Source organism: Pristis pectinata, chromosome 11 (assembly GCF_009764475.1).
Source record: "Pristis pectinata isolate sPriPec2 chromosome 11, sPriPec2.1.pri, whole genome shotgun sequence".
Classification (NCBI taxonomy): Eukaryota; Metazoa; Chordata; class Chondrichthyes; order Rhinopristiformes; family Pristidae; genus Pristis; species Pristis pectinata.
The window spans coordinates 38,158,120-38,173,494 of record NC_067415.1 but is presented as its reverse complement, the minus strand read 5'-3'; the positions used below and the strand labels follow the sequence as shown (position 1 = coordinate 38,173,494).

The 15,375-nt window shown below is 43.8% G+C and overlaps 1 protein-coding gene across 1 annotated transcript in view; it reads left to right on the top strand.

Annotated features, from left to right (window-relative positions):
• LOC127576195 (transmembrane protein 182-like) overlaps positions 1-15,375 on the top strand; it is a 49,930-nt gene that overhangs the window by 18,510 nt on the left and 16,045 nt on the right. The gene's annotated exons all lie outside the window — the stretch shown is intronic.

The window sequence follows — 15,375 nt, the reverse complement described above, 5'->3', positions numbered from 1 at the left end:
TGGCCTTGGAAGCAGCACAGTCACAGGTTGCATTGTTACCAGAGCTTCTGAGTGGTAAAAAACCTAGAAGCTGTGGTGGTCAAAAGTGGCTTCAATGTTCATGTTATTAAAATGTCATGTGCATTAAATGATCAAAACAATGAAGGGCTCGTTGGACTTGCATCTGGAGGACTACAAGTTAGGGTCTGAAGTTGTGCTCCAGCCATAACTATCCAGCCCACAAGAGTGACTCAGAAGCTGCTATGGCTCTGAGAACTGGATCACTGCTGCACACTTAACCCGGAGCCCATGATTTGCTACTCATCTTTGATGATAGTGAGACAATGGAATGATTAAGACCATAAGACACAGGAGCAGAGTTAGGCCATTCAGCCCATCAAGTCTACTCCACCATTCAATCATGGCTGATTTATTTTTCCCGCTCAACCCCATTCTCCTGCCTTCTGCCCGTAACCCTTGATGCCCTAACTAATCAAGAACCTATCAACCTCCGCTTTAAATATACCCAATGGCTTGGCCTCCACAGCCGTCTGTGGCAATGAATTCCACAGATCCACCACCCTCTGGCTAAAGAAATTCTTCCCCATGTCGGTTCTAAAGGGATGTCCTTCTATTTGTAGGCTGTGCCCTCTGGTCCTAGACTCTCTCAGTACTGGAAACATCCTCTCTGTCCAGGCCTTTCAATATTTGGTAGGTTTCAATGAGATCCCCCCTCATCCCTCTAAACTCCAGTGATTACAGGTCCAGAGCCATCAAATGCTCCTCATACATTAACCCTTTCATTCCTGAGATCATTCTTGTAAACCTCTGGACCCTCTCCAACACCAGCATATCCTTCCTTAGATATGGGGCCCAAATCTGCTCTCAATACTCCAAATGTAGTCTGACCAAAGCCTTATAAAGCCTCAGCATTACATCCTTGCTTTTATATTGGAGCCCTCTCGAAATGAATGCTAACATTGCATTTGCCTTCTTTACTACCGACTGAACCTGCAAGTTAACCTTTAATCTGCACCTTTATTACTTCTACCAAAGTGCATGACTCCCACTTTGCCCATTCTCCCAACCTGTCCAAGTCCTTCTGCAGGCTCCCTGCTTCCTCAACACTACCTGCCCCTCCACCTATCTTTGTATCATCTGCAAACTTGGCCACAAAGCCATTGATTCCATCATCCAGATCATCAACATAACGTGAAAAGTAGCGGCACCAACACCAATCCCTGCAGAACACCACTAGTCACTGGCAGCCAATCAGAAAAGGCCCCTTTTATTCCTGGTCTTTGCCTTCTGCCTGTCAGCCAATCTTCTATCCATGCCAGTACCTTTCCTGTAATACCCATGGGCTCCTATCTTGTTTAGCAACCTCATGTGCAGCATCTTGTCAAAGGCCTTCCGAAAATCCAAGTAAACAACATTCACTGACTCTCCCTTGTCTATGCTGCCTGTTACTTCCTCAAAGAGTTCCAACAGATACAGTGGCATGCAAAACTTTGGGCACCCCTGATCAAAATTTCTGTTACTGTGAATAGTTAAGTGAGTAGAAGATGAACTGATCTCCAGAAGTCATAAAGTTAAAGATGAAACATTCTTTTCAACATTTTAAGCAAGATTAGTGTATTATTTTTGTTTTGTACGATTTTAGGGTGAAAAAAAGGAAAGGAGCACCATGCAAAAGTTTGGGCACCCCAAGAGATTTGAGCTCTCAGATAACTTATACCAAGGTCTCAGACCTTCATTAGCTTGTTAGGGCTATGGCTTGTTCACAGTCATCGTTAGGAAAGGCCAGGTGATGCAAATTTCAAAGCTTTATAAATACCCTGACTCCTCAAACCTTGTCCCAACAATCAGCAGCCATGGACTCCTCTAAGCAGCTACCTAGCACTCTGAAAATTAAAATAAATCATGCCCACAAAGCAGGAGAAGGCTCTAAGGAGATAGCAAAGCGTTTTCAGGCAGCGGTTTCCACAGTTCGTAATGTAATTAAGAAATGGCAGTTAACAGGAACAGTGGAGGTCAAGTTCAGGTCTGGAAGACCAAGAAAACTTTCGTAGGGTTGCTGGAAAGGCAAATCAAGACCCCCGTTTGACTGCAAAAGACCTTCAGGAAGATTTAGCAGACTCTGGAGTGGTGGTGCATTGTTCTACTGTGCAGCGACACCTGCACAAATATGACCTTCATGGAAGAATCATCAGAAGAAAACCTTTCCTCCATCCTCACCACAAAATTCAGCATCAGAATTTTGCAAAGGAACATCTAAACACACCTGATGCATTTTGGAAACAAGTCCTGTGGATTGATGAAGTTAAAATAAAACTTTTTGGTCGCAATGAGCAAAGGTACGTTTGGAGAAAAAAGGGTGCAGAATTTCATGAAAAGAACACCTCTTCAACTGTTAAGCACGAGGGTGGATCGATCATGCTTTGGGCTTGTGTTGCAGCCAGTGGCACAGGGAACATTTCACTGGTAGAGAGAAGAATGAATTCAATTAAATACCAGCAAATTCTGGAAGCAAACATCACACTGTCTGTAAAAAAGCTGAAGATGAAAAGAGGATGGCTTCTAAAACAAGATAACAATGCTAAACACACCTCAAAATCCACAATGGACTACCTCAAGAGGCACAAGCTGAAGGATTTGCATTGGCCTTCACAGTCCCCTGACCTAAACATCATCGAAAATCTGTGGATAGACCTCAAAAGAGCAGTGCATGCAAGACGGCCAACGAATCTCACAGAACTAGAAGCCTATAGCAAGGAAGAATGGGCGAAAATCCCCTAGACAAGAATTGAAAGCCTCTTAGCTGGCTACAGTAAGCGTTTACAAGCTGTGATACTTGCCAAAGGGGGTGTTACCAAGTACTGACCATGCAGGGTGCCCCAACTTTTGCTTGTAAAAGATGGAAATAAAAAAGTACTGTTGCTTAAAATATTAAAGAAATGTGTCATCTTTAACCTTATGCCTTTTGGAAATCAGGTCATCTTTTGCTTGCTTAGCTATTCACAATAAAAGAAATTTTGACCAGGGGTGCCCAAACGTTTGCATGCCACTGTATGTCAGGCAAGATCTCCCCTTAAGGAAACTATGTTGACTTCGGCCTATTTTATCATGTGCTTCCAAGTAGCCCGAAACCTCATCCTTAATAATGGACTTGACATCTTACCAACCACTGAAGTCAGGTTAACTATAATTTCCTGTCTTTTACCTCCCTCCCTTCTTAAAGAGTGGAGTTGGAAATGAGAGAGTAACACACAAAATGCTGGAGGAACTCAGTGGGTCAGGCAGCATCTATGGAAAGAAATGGCAGTCGATGTTTTGGGTTGAGAGCTTTCATCTGGACTGAAAGAAAGAGGGGAGATGGCCAGTGTCAAAAGGTGGGGGAAAGGGGTGGACAAGAGCTGGTGGGTGATGGGTGGGTCCAGGTGAGGGGTGGTGATGGGCAGATGAGGGAGTGGGGAGAGTGGGATTAACGTCAGAAGTTGGGAGCTGATAGGTGGATACGACAAAGGGCTGAAGATGATAGAATCTGATAGAAGAGAACGGTGGAGTGTAGAATAAAGGGGGTGGGGGAAGGTGGGGAGGGGAACCAGTGGGAGGAGTGTGTGGGTGACAGACAAATGGAGAGGATGGGGGAGGGTAAAGAGGGGGATGGGGGACAGGTGGATCAGGAGGAGAGAGGAAAGGGAAAGGGACAGAGGGGAGTGGTTACTGTAAGTTTGAGAATTCAATGTTCATGACGCCAGTTTGGAGACGGCCCAGGTGGAATACAAGGTCCTCATCCTCTAATTTGCATTTAGCCTTGATTTGGCAGTAGAGGAGAGGAGGACAGACATGTCGGTGTGGGAATGGGATGTAGAATTGAAATGGCTGGAAACCAGGAGATCCGGCAGATGGAGTGATGGTGCTCGGCAAACTGGTCAACCAATCTGCAGCTGGTCTCACCAATGTAGAGGAGCCCACAACACAAGCACTGGATGTAATAAATAATGCTGCGGGATTTGCATGTGAAGCACTGCCTCAGCTAGAAGGACTGTTTAGGGCCCTGGATGGTGGTGAGGGAGGAGGTGTAGGGGCAGGTGTAACACTTGGCACAGTTACAGGGGAGAGTGCCTATAGAGGGAGGGTTGGGGAGGAATGAGTGGACCATGGAGTGACAGGGAGAGTGAACCCCACAGAAAGTGGAGAGGGGAGCAGAGGGGAAGATGTGGTTTATAGTGGGATCCCGTTGTAGACGGCAGAAGTTGCGAAGAATGATATGCTGGATGCGTAGGCTGGTGGGGTGGTAGGTGAGGACCAGGGGAACTGTATCCCTGTTCTGCCTGGGAGCTGGTGGGGTGAGGGCAGAAGTGTGGGAAATAGAGAAGATGTGGGTGAGGGCTCCATCAATAGCAGTCAGGGGCGGTGGGAGGGATGCTGTTTTCTGAAAAGAGGACGTCTGATGTCCTGGAGTGCAAGGCCTCACAGAACAGACGTGGAAGAGATGGAGGAAGTGAGAAAAGCAAATGGTGTCCTTACAAGTGACAGGATGGGAGGAGGTGCAGTCAAGGTAACAGCGGGAGTCGGTGGGTTTGTAGTAGATGTCGGTGGATAATCTGTCTCCGGAGATGGAGACAGAGATTAAGAAAGGGAGGAGAGGTGTCGGAGATGGAGCAGGTGAGTCTGAGTGTGGGGTGGAGGTTGGTAGCGAAGTTGACAAGAATAGCAAAATCAGTGTGGGTGCAGGAAGTGGCACCAATGCAGTTGTCAACAATGTGGAGAAAGGTTGTGTGGTGGTGCCGGGGCAGGTTTGGAACATGCATTGCCTCACGTAGTCAATAAAAAGGCAGGCATAACTGGGGCCCATTTGAGTGCTCATAGCTACACCTTTGGTTAAGGTGGCCACGTGGAGCAGTCCACGAATTTGAAATCCAGTCTTCACTCCAAAATCCATGGTCTGAATATTTAAAATTTTAATCATGTTGTTCGGTCTCTGCTGAATTTAATGGGTGTGATTACATCCCGTACACATTCCTTTTTTGAAATCTAGCAAACTGATAGATCACAAGATTCACACTTGCAGGCTGTCCCCAGAACACTCTACACAAAAGATGGTTTCCACTGTGTGTTTTGATGTGCATGTGACTAATAAAGATCTGGTCTGGTCTGGTCTGGTCTGGTCTGGTCTTATCTTATCTTATCTTATCTTATCTTATCTTATCTTATCTTATCTTATAGAACCAACTTCAGACAGAATCCATTGACAATGCAACAGACCTGAGATCTGGCATGGACTCTCCATCCAGGGCAAGATTTGTATTTTCTGAATGCTGCCTCTTTGTGCTTGTAGACCAACTATAGGAGAATTGTTGCTGGTTCCTTGAGTTAACAAAATTTAAAACAGCTGGAAGTAATTCTGCATGATTTAGATTTATTCATTACTCAAAATCCTGCTTGTTTAAACCTTCCTATATTAATCAGTTCAACATGCATTGACCATTGCCTTAACCATCCAAGCTTCACAGAATTCTGTATTCTAGGAAACTGTCAAAGAAGTGAAACACAGAATCATAAACTAATAGTTCTTTTACTAGTGGACCTTACAAAATTGTTATAAGACTGGGATGGAAATGTACCCAAGCAAACTGACAGAATTCACAACTTCATAGACACAAAGACAATATAAAACATATTGATATTGGATGGGCTCTACATTCAAGATTGGGATACTTGTTGGTGCATCATCTTTTAACCAAAGTAACTAGCAACAATTTTCAATTTTTTGTATGAGAATCAATTTGGACTTTCAAAAGGGAATTGGATAGGCACTTCAGGACGGTGAATGGGACTGACAGGGTTGCAATGCTCAAATCAAACACATGGTTCTGTTTCAGGAAATTTTGAATGGAAATCCCCACTCAACTGGGATGAACACATCATTGTCTGGAAGTGGACTTGTTCAATATCAGAAACGTTCTCTGCAACGCAAAACTCGAATTTTATACCATTTTAAAGGTACCCTCCTGGCAATGGTGAGTAATATAGCAAACAAATTAAATGTTACTTACAAATTTATACATTCATCTCCTTCGACATGGTGACGCTCAATTTCAAAGCCTCACATATGATCGTCTGCCTTGATTGTTAAGGCTGTTTTGGTGAGACTCTATCTTCCCTTATTTTCTTCCTACTTGTGATAATGTAACTAGACAACATTGAGACAATTGAAATCAAACTATAGACAGAGGTAAATTGGATCTTGCTTCCGTTGCTGCTCGTGTGTGCCATTTGCAAAATGATTGGAAGCACAGAGTTGATTTGGATGGTTTTGCATAGTCAACATTGGTGATGCTTTTCCATTTCTTTGAGCTGCCTGCTGTAGGTAGTCCGGGTGTCCAGAGAATGGATAACTGCTGCCTGGTAGACCCTGGGTTTTGTGCCCAGTTTGTTATCCTGATCTTCAAACACACTTTTCCTCAGATAGCCAAAGGCTTGATGCTGTACTTAAGGCAATGTTGAATTTCATCATGGATGACTGCCTTAATTGGGGGCTGACTCTTAAGATATTAGTAGTGTTGCAAATATTATATGGTCTCATTGGTTCTTTCTTTTAGGGATCTTGGTTGCATATTGGGGCAGAGTAGGAGAGAACCTTTGTTTTGTCGATTTAAATATTACACCCATTCTCTCAACTGCTTCAGTGAACAAATTGATGACTTGGAGCTTGGCTTACAAAGTGCACAAACACAAGCATCATCTGTGTACCACATCGGGATGGGCTTAGCTCTGGAATGGAGGTGTGTTGTGAGAAATCCACATGGCTGTCACGTGACAGTAATGACACTGACCCCCGCTGACCGGAGGACAGCATTGCTCCTCCGATTGGAAGTGATACTACTGTCAATCAAGATGCGGCTCCACCCACCCCTCAGGTGTGAGAGAACCTTTGCATCTGAACTGGCCTGACCAGTATCTTTTGTCTCTGAACCTGTTGACCATTGGCTGTGGCAGGAACCTTTGTCTTTGACTTCGACACCATTGGCTCATACAAATCATAACAGTGAGGCTCCACCCAGCCTCCTAGCCCCATAAAAAGGGCTGTGTCCACTAGCCCTTCCTCTTTTGACGACCCCAGGAGTAGTGAGACAATGCTGCAGAGATCATTGGTAAGAGTGCATCACCACGTGGTCAGGGAGCGTTCCACTCAGACTCCGTGTAGTATTAGAGCCAATGCTAGTGTGGGACGGCATTGAAGTGTTATATCCTGAAGTTGTACACTGTTACTGTGTGCTTGTGTGTATTAGTGTGTGAGTGTATTTTACCCCAGTTGCGCTTCCCTTCTCATGTTCGTGGTATCCTGTGCGTGAGAGCGTGTGTCTGTTCCCATCCATTCTGTCCCGCTTTTGTCTTTGTGATTAAACTAGTTTTGGTCTATGAAGCTCGATTCCAGAGTCCTTGATCCTTAGACAGTTAAAAGAACGATTTCACACAACAAGGTGATGTTGGTTGAACAGTGCTATTTGCCCTTTAGATTAGCTCTATTCTGGCAGAAGTGGGTTGGAGGGGAGGTGTAGTGTCTCAGTGGGAAAGATTCAGAAAGGTGTTAGAGCAATAACACAGTTTAACCTAACACTACTTTGCAATGACATTGGGCCTGTTGAGGAGGTTTGGTTAATGTCATGGATTGTGTGCCGTTATGTACTAGATGCAATATGGATTTGAATTTCTGTTAGCAGCCAACTTTGGTTGAGTGACTAAGCAGAGACTGGAGGTGAAAAAGGCCATGACAATGAGCTTTTGACTTGCTGTGAAGCTCATGTCCATTGTGTCTCTAGATGGACAGCATCCAGCCTGAAATTTAGGGTGCAATTCATCAGGCACAATTAGCAGTCAGTTGAGGAGGATCACTGTGATGACATGCCTTGTGCCAGGCTGAGGTTTTAGTGTAGTAACAGCAATTAGATTGGTCTCTTTTCTTTATCATCATTTTAGCATCTTTGGGTTCAATGGCAGGTCCTCCTCTTGCCAGGTGGGGGATTGCAGGGTGGGGGTGATGTAGCTGTTAATTGGATATAGAAGTTCCTCCCCAGCAAGTTTTCAAACTTCAGCAGGGATACTCTCTGTTCATGAGGCATTACTGTTTTTTCAGTTGACATCTGGCCTCATAACTTGTTGTTAGTTTGTGCTGGAAGCATGACTGGAATGTATGCTCTGGGATGGCACCGAAGACGAAGTCATGGACGAGGAGTTCTGATGGAGTCCCTTCCCTCCAGCGCTGACTGCCCCTCTGTCCTTGACAAGCTCTCCTCTGATCTTGGTTCTCAGCGGGGTGGGTTTAAGGGCCATGGGTGGCATTGACAGCGCTGAAGGGTCTGCTCACATCATGGATGTCAGAAGTTTCTGGCGATCCTCTGTACTTTCCACCCTCTGTCTGTTCTTTAGGGTGCAACACTTCTGTTAGCTTTCAGTCTTCAGATATCTGTGTAGCTGTTCATTTTTGCATGAGGCATAGTGAAGGTTTCAATCTAAGGACACCTTGGGGTTGCAGTCAATTACCTTCTGGATTTCCTGTTCCCTCTTATCAAACCAGTCTAGATGTTTTCTGGTACAGAAGCCACAAATCACTCCACAGGTGCTAAATATGCTGGTCCTGGGTAGTCCCTTCATAAGGGACAGTGTTAGTGGTATTTTTCCAATGCCTTGCAATATCTACACAAGGTAATCCAAGTCTCTGAAGCATGAAGGCAAGCATCAGGTCATTGGAAAAGTACCATCAACACTCTCTCACTGAAGTCCTGCAAATTTATTGTCAGGACAAGCAAACCAATCCTCTCCCAGGCCAACATCTGCAGTAATGAGACCCTAATTACACAGAACTGGCTTCACTGGACAGGCTCTGTCACCTGCATGCTCAATACTAGACTCTCAATATAGAGGCTTATTCCAAGTTGCCATAAGAAGAGTTTACCAGGTGACGGAGGTAGAATTTCAAGCATGTGCTTAAATCTATTGAAGAAATTCAATATTCTCACCAGCTCCTGGGAATCACTGATCCATGATGGCTCAAAGTGGAGAAAGAACATTTGGGATGGTATTGAGAACCTAAAGGTCTTGCATTGGGAGCACAGAGGCTCTGCGTACTTGGTGAAAGGAGTGCACCAACTTACCCACTACTCATCTACCTGCTCCATTAGCCAACACCTGCTCTTTGGGGTAATCTGTAGCTCCCATATTTGCATCAACCACCTCATAACCCTCAAAAGTAAAGTCTGTTTATGTACTGTCAGAGAGCGAGGGAGATTATAGAGGGTATGTTCCTATCCCTGTAGTCCTTAACCCTTTGTCATTTCTTAACTTAAGATCAACTTAATGTGGCATTTAGAATCTGTCTGCTGTCTTTATTCATTACTTTATTATTAGGGCTCTCTACTCCACCTTCTTTGAAATTTTGCCCAACTCTTGGGGGGGAAAAGGAGGTAAAAACTCCTGTAATATTTACTTCTGGTTGCTCCAAATTGATGATTATGGAATCCAAAGCAAAAATGCTAAACATTAACCCACCTCTTTCCGCTCTTGCTGCCCAACCCACTGAGTATTTCCAGCATTTTCTTTTTTAACATCAGATGTTCAATATGTGCAGTGTTTTACTTTTGAGCTATTAGATGAAACTCACTTTTTCCCTGGTCTAACTTTTTACTTTTGTAGATGCCATGTGAGTGACTGGCGCTCTGACCAATTTTCTGTTCCTTCCTGCTATATCGTTGTTCAGCATCCGACTCCAGTCAACAAGCTTGACTTTTCTCTCATTTCCAAAGTTACTCTTCATGGCATCCTCTCACTCCTCCATCATTGATCTAAAGCCCTACCCACTGCACAACTGACATCGTTTCTGACATCATTGGACCCTGCCTGGTTTAACTGGAATTGGTTCTAATGGAGCATTTCCCTTTTTCCCTGGAACTGGTGCATATGACTTCCAGAACATTCTTTAAAATGCTAATCTGTTTGTAGATTAGGATTTATTTATGATTCAAGTAACAATGCAGAGATTATTTTCTGAGAGGTGCTTTATACATATTGGAACCTACACCAACAAATACTCTTAGCAAAACCTTACTCTTCATTCTTCCTGTATTATTAGTTCCTGTTAATTTGTTCCTCCATCTCCCATTCCAAGATTTCCCCTTTATGAGGACATATTCCGGTCCCTGGTGCAACCTTAAGAACTCAAAACCATGAAGAATAATATCTGTATTGCTCACTACACTGTTCCCCATCACTGAGATGTCACACAGGTTACTCCTCCCCTGGCCTGGCACCAATTGTGGCTGATAATTTGCCATGTGCAGATCCCATATTAAATCCACCATCCACAGACTCCTGATGGATTTATTGACAGACACATTGATGCTCATGGAGTCAGAGTAATACAGCACAGAAACAGGCCTTTCAGTCCAACTCATCCATGCCAACCAAGGTACCCATCTAAGCTAGACCCATTTGTTTGCATTTCACTCATATCCCTTGAAACCTTTCCTATCCATGTACCTGTCCAAATGTCTTTTATGTGTTGTCATTGTATCTGTCTCAGCTGCTTCCTGTGGTAGCTCGTTCTAAAAACACACCACCCTCTGAGTAAAGAAGTTGCCCCTCAAGTCCGTTTTAAGTGTCTCCCCTCTCACCTTAAAACCATTTCCTGTGTTTTTTTTTTTCCCTTTCCCTGGGAAAAAGATTTCATCTCTTGTCACTTGTGTGGCTCAGAATGTATGTGTTATGCTCCTGACTTGGAAATAATGCAAAGGGCATGTTCCTGATGAGAAGAAGAGCGAGTAAGATGTGCCTCTTTCAGCAATCTGCATGTTAACAGTTTTGGTCAGATTGTGGATAAAATGGAAGATGGATGTGAGATTGGATACGAGTGCACCCTCGGATTCTTGTGATTTCCACTGAAGGCCACTGGTTCTGTGGCAGCTGACCCCATGATCTCCAGCACACCCACCTCTGACCAACTGAGCTTCAGAACAGAAGAGGTTGTCTCCAGTTTTTCTGCAGGAAAGCAACATTGTTCCACAAGGGAGAGGGAAACTATCAACATGTTCAGTATGTGTGTACACAATGGTTGATGATTAGGTGATGGGATGAAGAGCCACATATTCACGTTTCCTATCAGGTTTCATTGTAAATATCATATATAGAAGTGTAAAATTGCAAAGTGATATTACTTTAGTGGGCAAACATGTAACAAATGGATGTCAATTTAAGAATATCGCATTATATTATTGAATTGGTGAAAAACTTAACTGGAGAGGTGCAACAAGGCATCCTCGTAAATTTGTTTCATTAAAATGTAGCAACCATGAACAAATTTAATCAAAACTTAGTCTTTAAGTTCAGTACCCCCACCACTGACTCCCCCAACAGTCGGAAAGGAAACTAACTTCTTCAAGTAACTTCTGCTCTGGCTTTGCTAAGTCAGGTTTAACCACCTGAAAACTTGGCCTTGAAAGCAGCACAGTCACAGGTTGCATTGTTACCAGAGCTTCTGAATGGTAAAAAACTGGAAGCTGTGGTGGTCAAAAGTGGCTTCAATGTTCAGGTTATTAAAATGTTATGTACATTAAGTGATCAAAACAATGAAGGGCTCGTTAGACTTGCATCTGGAGGACTACAAGTTAGGGTCTGAAGTTGTGCTCCAGCCATAACTATCCAGCCCACAAGAGTGACTCAGAAGCTGCTATGGCTCTGAGAACTGGATCATTGCTGCAGAGTTAACCTGGAGCCCATGATTTGCTACTCATCTTTGATTAAAGTGATACAATGGAATGATTAAGACCATAAGACACAGGAGGAGAATTAGGCCATTCAGCCCATCAAGTCTACTCCACCATTCAATCATGGCTGATTTATTTTTTCCCGCTCAACCCCATTCTCCTGCCTTCTGCCCATAACCCTTGATGCCCTAACTAGTCGGGAAGCTATCAACCTCTGCTTTAAATATACCCAATGACTTGGCCTCCACAGCCATCTGTGGCAATGAATTCCACAGATTCACCACCCTCTGGCTAAAAGAATTCTTCCTCATCTTGTTTCTAACGAGACGTCATTCTATTCGGAGCCTGTGCCCTCTGGTGCTAGACTCTCCCACTACTGGAAACATCCTCTCTATCCATGCCTTTCAATATTCAGTAGGTTTCAATGAGCTCCCCCCCTCATCCCTCTAAACTCCATTGATTACAGGCCCAGAGCCATCCCAACCTGTCCGAGTCCTTCTGCAGTCTCCCTGCTTCCTCAATACTACCTGCCCCTCCACCCATCTTTGTATCATCCGCAAACTTGGCCACAAAGCCATTGATTCCATCATCCAGGTCATTAACATAACGTGAAAAATAGCAGACCCAACACCGACCCCTGCGGAACACCACTAGTCACTGGCAGCCAACCAGAAAAGGGCCCCTTTATTCCTACTCTTTGCCTTCTGCCAGTCAGCCAATCTTCTATCCGTACTAGTACCTTTCCTGTAATACCATGGGCTCCTATCTTGTTCAGCAACCTCATGTGCAGCACCTTGTCAAATTCCTTCTGATAATCCAAGTAAACAACATCCATTGACTCTTCTTTGTCTATCCTGCTTGTTGCTTCCTCAAAGAATTCCAACAGATTTGTCAGGCAAGAGATCCCCTTAAGGAAACTATGTTGACTTTGGCCTATTTTAACATGTGCTTCCAAGTACCCTGAAACCTCATCCTTAATAATGGACTTAACATCTTACGAACCACTGAAGTCAGGCTAACCAGTCTATAATTTCCTGCCTTTTGCCTCCCTCCCTTCTTAAAGAGTGGAGTGACATTTGCGATTTTCCAGTCCTCTGGAACAATTGCTGACTCTAGTGATTCTTGAAAGATCACTACTAATGCCTCCACAATCTCTTCAGCTACTTTTTTCAGAACCCTGGGTTGTAGTTCATCCAATCCAGGTGACTTATCCACCTTCAGACCTTTCAGTTTCCCAAGCATCTTCTCCTTAGTAATAGCGACTACACCCACTTCTGCCCCTGACTCCTGAAATTCTGGCATGTTGCTGGTGTCTTCCATAGTGAAGACTGAGGCAAAATACTTATTCAGTTCGTCCGCCATTTCTTTGTTCCCTCATTACTATTTCTCCAGCGTCATTTTTCGGCAGTCCAGTGTCCACTCTTGCCTCTTTCACTCTTTATATATCTGAAAACTTTTGGTATCCTCTTTTATATTATTGGCTAGCTTACCTTCATATTTCATCTTTTCTCCCCTTATTACCTTTTTAGTTATCTTCTATTGGTTTTTAAAAGCTTCCCAATCCCCTAACTTCCCACTAATTTTTGCAATATCGTAGGCCCCCTTTTTGCTTTTATGCTGTCCTTGACTTCCTTTGTCAGCCACTCTTGCCTCATCCTCCCTTTCGGATGTTTCTTCGTCCTTGGGATGAACTAATTCTGCATCTTCTGAATTACTCCCAGAAACTCCTGCTATTGCTGCTCTACAGTCATCCCTGTTGGGGTCCCCTTCCAATCAACTTTGGCCAGCTCCTCTCTCATGCCTCTGTCATTACCTTTACTGAACTGTAATACCAATACATCTGATTTTAGCTTCTCCCTCTCAAATTGCAGATTCTATCATATTATCATCACTGCCTCCTAAGGGTTCCTTTACCTTAAGCTCCCTAATTAAATCTGGTTCATTGCACAACACCAAATCCAGAATTACCTTTCCCCCAGTGGGCTTGACCACAAGCTTCTCTGAAAAGCCATCTTGTAGGCATTCTAAAAATTCCTTCTCTTGGAATCCAGTGCCAATTCGATTTTTCCCAATCTGCATGTTGAAATACCCCACGACCACCATAACACTTACCTTTTTACATGCCTTTTGTATCTCCTGTTGTAATGTGTCCCCCATATCCTGGTTACTATTCAGTGGCCTGTATGCAACTCCCGACAGGGTCTTTTTACCACATAGACCATGACAACTGGATCTTTTCCCTCCCACTCCAAATTGCTCTACAGGTCAGATAAGATGTTCCAAACCCAGGCACCAGACAGGCAAAACAGCCTTCGGGACTCTTGAACCTTGTCTATTCCCCTGACCATACTATCCTCAATTACAATACATTTCTCTTCTCTCTCCCCCTCTTGAATGGCTCACTGAAACACAGTGCCAGGGTTCAGTTGCTCATCCTTCCTACAGCCCCCACTCTCATCCATACAGGGAGCAAGAATCTCAGACCTGTTGGATGAACTCAAGGGCTGAGGCTCCTCCAGCACCACCTTTTAGATCTCCCTACCTGACTCACTCGCAGTCACACCCTCTTGTCCCTGACAAGAGGCCGATATTTGAAGTAGTTAATCTAATGGGTGTGACTGCCTCCTGAAGCACAGCGTCCAGGTAACTCTCCCCCCCCCCCCCCCCCGATGCGTCACAGTGTTTGAAGCTCAGATTCCAGGTCATGAACTTTAAGCCCAAGTTCCTCAAGCAACTTTGAGCCCAAGTTGCTGCAGATGTGGTCACCAGCAACCACAATGGGCTCCACCATCTTCCACATCTTGCAGCTACAACACATCACCTGATCCTGCATCCCTACTTTATTTAATTAGTTGTAATTTGGTGTCTTTTTATTTAACTACTATATAAAAAAAACCATACCTGCTCCTCACCGAAGCCTCTTGAGCCAAAGCCTCAGATTCCCACTCCTATACTGGTCCACTCACACAACGGCTGCTTCACTTCACCCAACCTTCCTTTTGTTAGCTGAGTTGCCAAACATTTAGCCAATCACACAACCTTTTGGGGAAAAAAAATGCTGCTAACTCCTCACTTCTGCTGCTCTGGCTGCATTAAAACCAAGACTGGAATAGTTTTCAGTAAACGACTGGGGAAAAAAAATTCTATTTCTTTCCCCACCCTGCCCCCCAGCAAAATGTTTACTTTGAGAATTGTACAATAAGATTGCACAGATAAGGCAATATATACAATATTACCATGATCTATGGACATCCAATTTGAGTTTTCACTATAATGCTGTCGACTTTTTGGTGTAATGTATCTTCAATTTACTAAATTATTTTTCACTGCAATAAATAGCATGATACCTTCTGTTCATGGGGATGCACTGTGCCAAAATAACCATAATGTATTTCAGCCAGTCTTTTTGATTTACAAAATCTCATTTAACAAAATATTTTCCAGGAATGCATCTGTTTTGTAAATTGAGTAATTACTTCCTGTTAGGGGAAATTGAGTGATTGAAAAATCACAGGGGACCCAGGTCTGTTTCAAGTGCCAAAAGTTTATTATGAGTAGTTTTATCACCAGTGGAGAGAAGCAGTGTGTATTCCAGACAACCTCTCAACCAAACAAAAGAAAACATCTATTA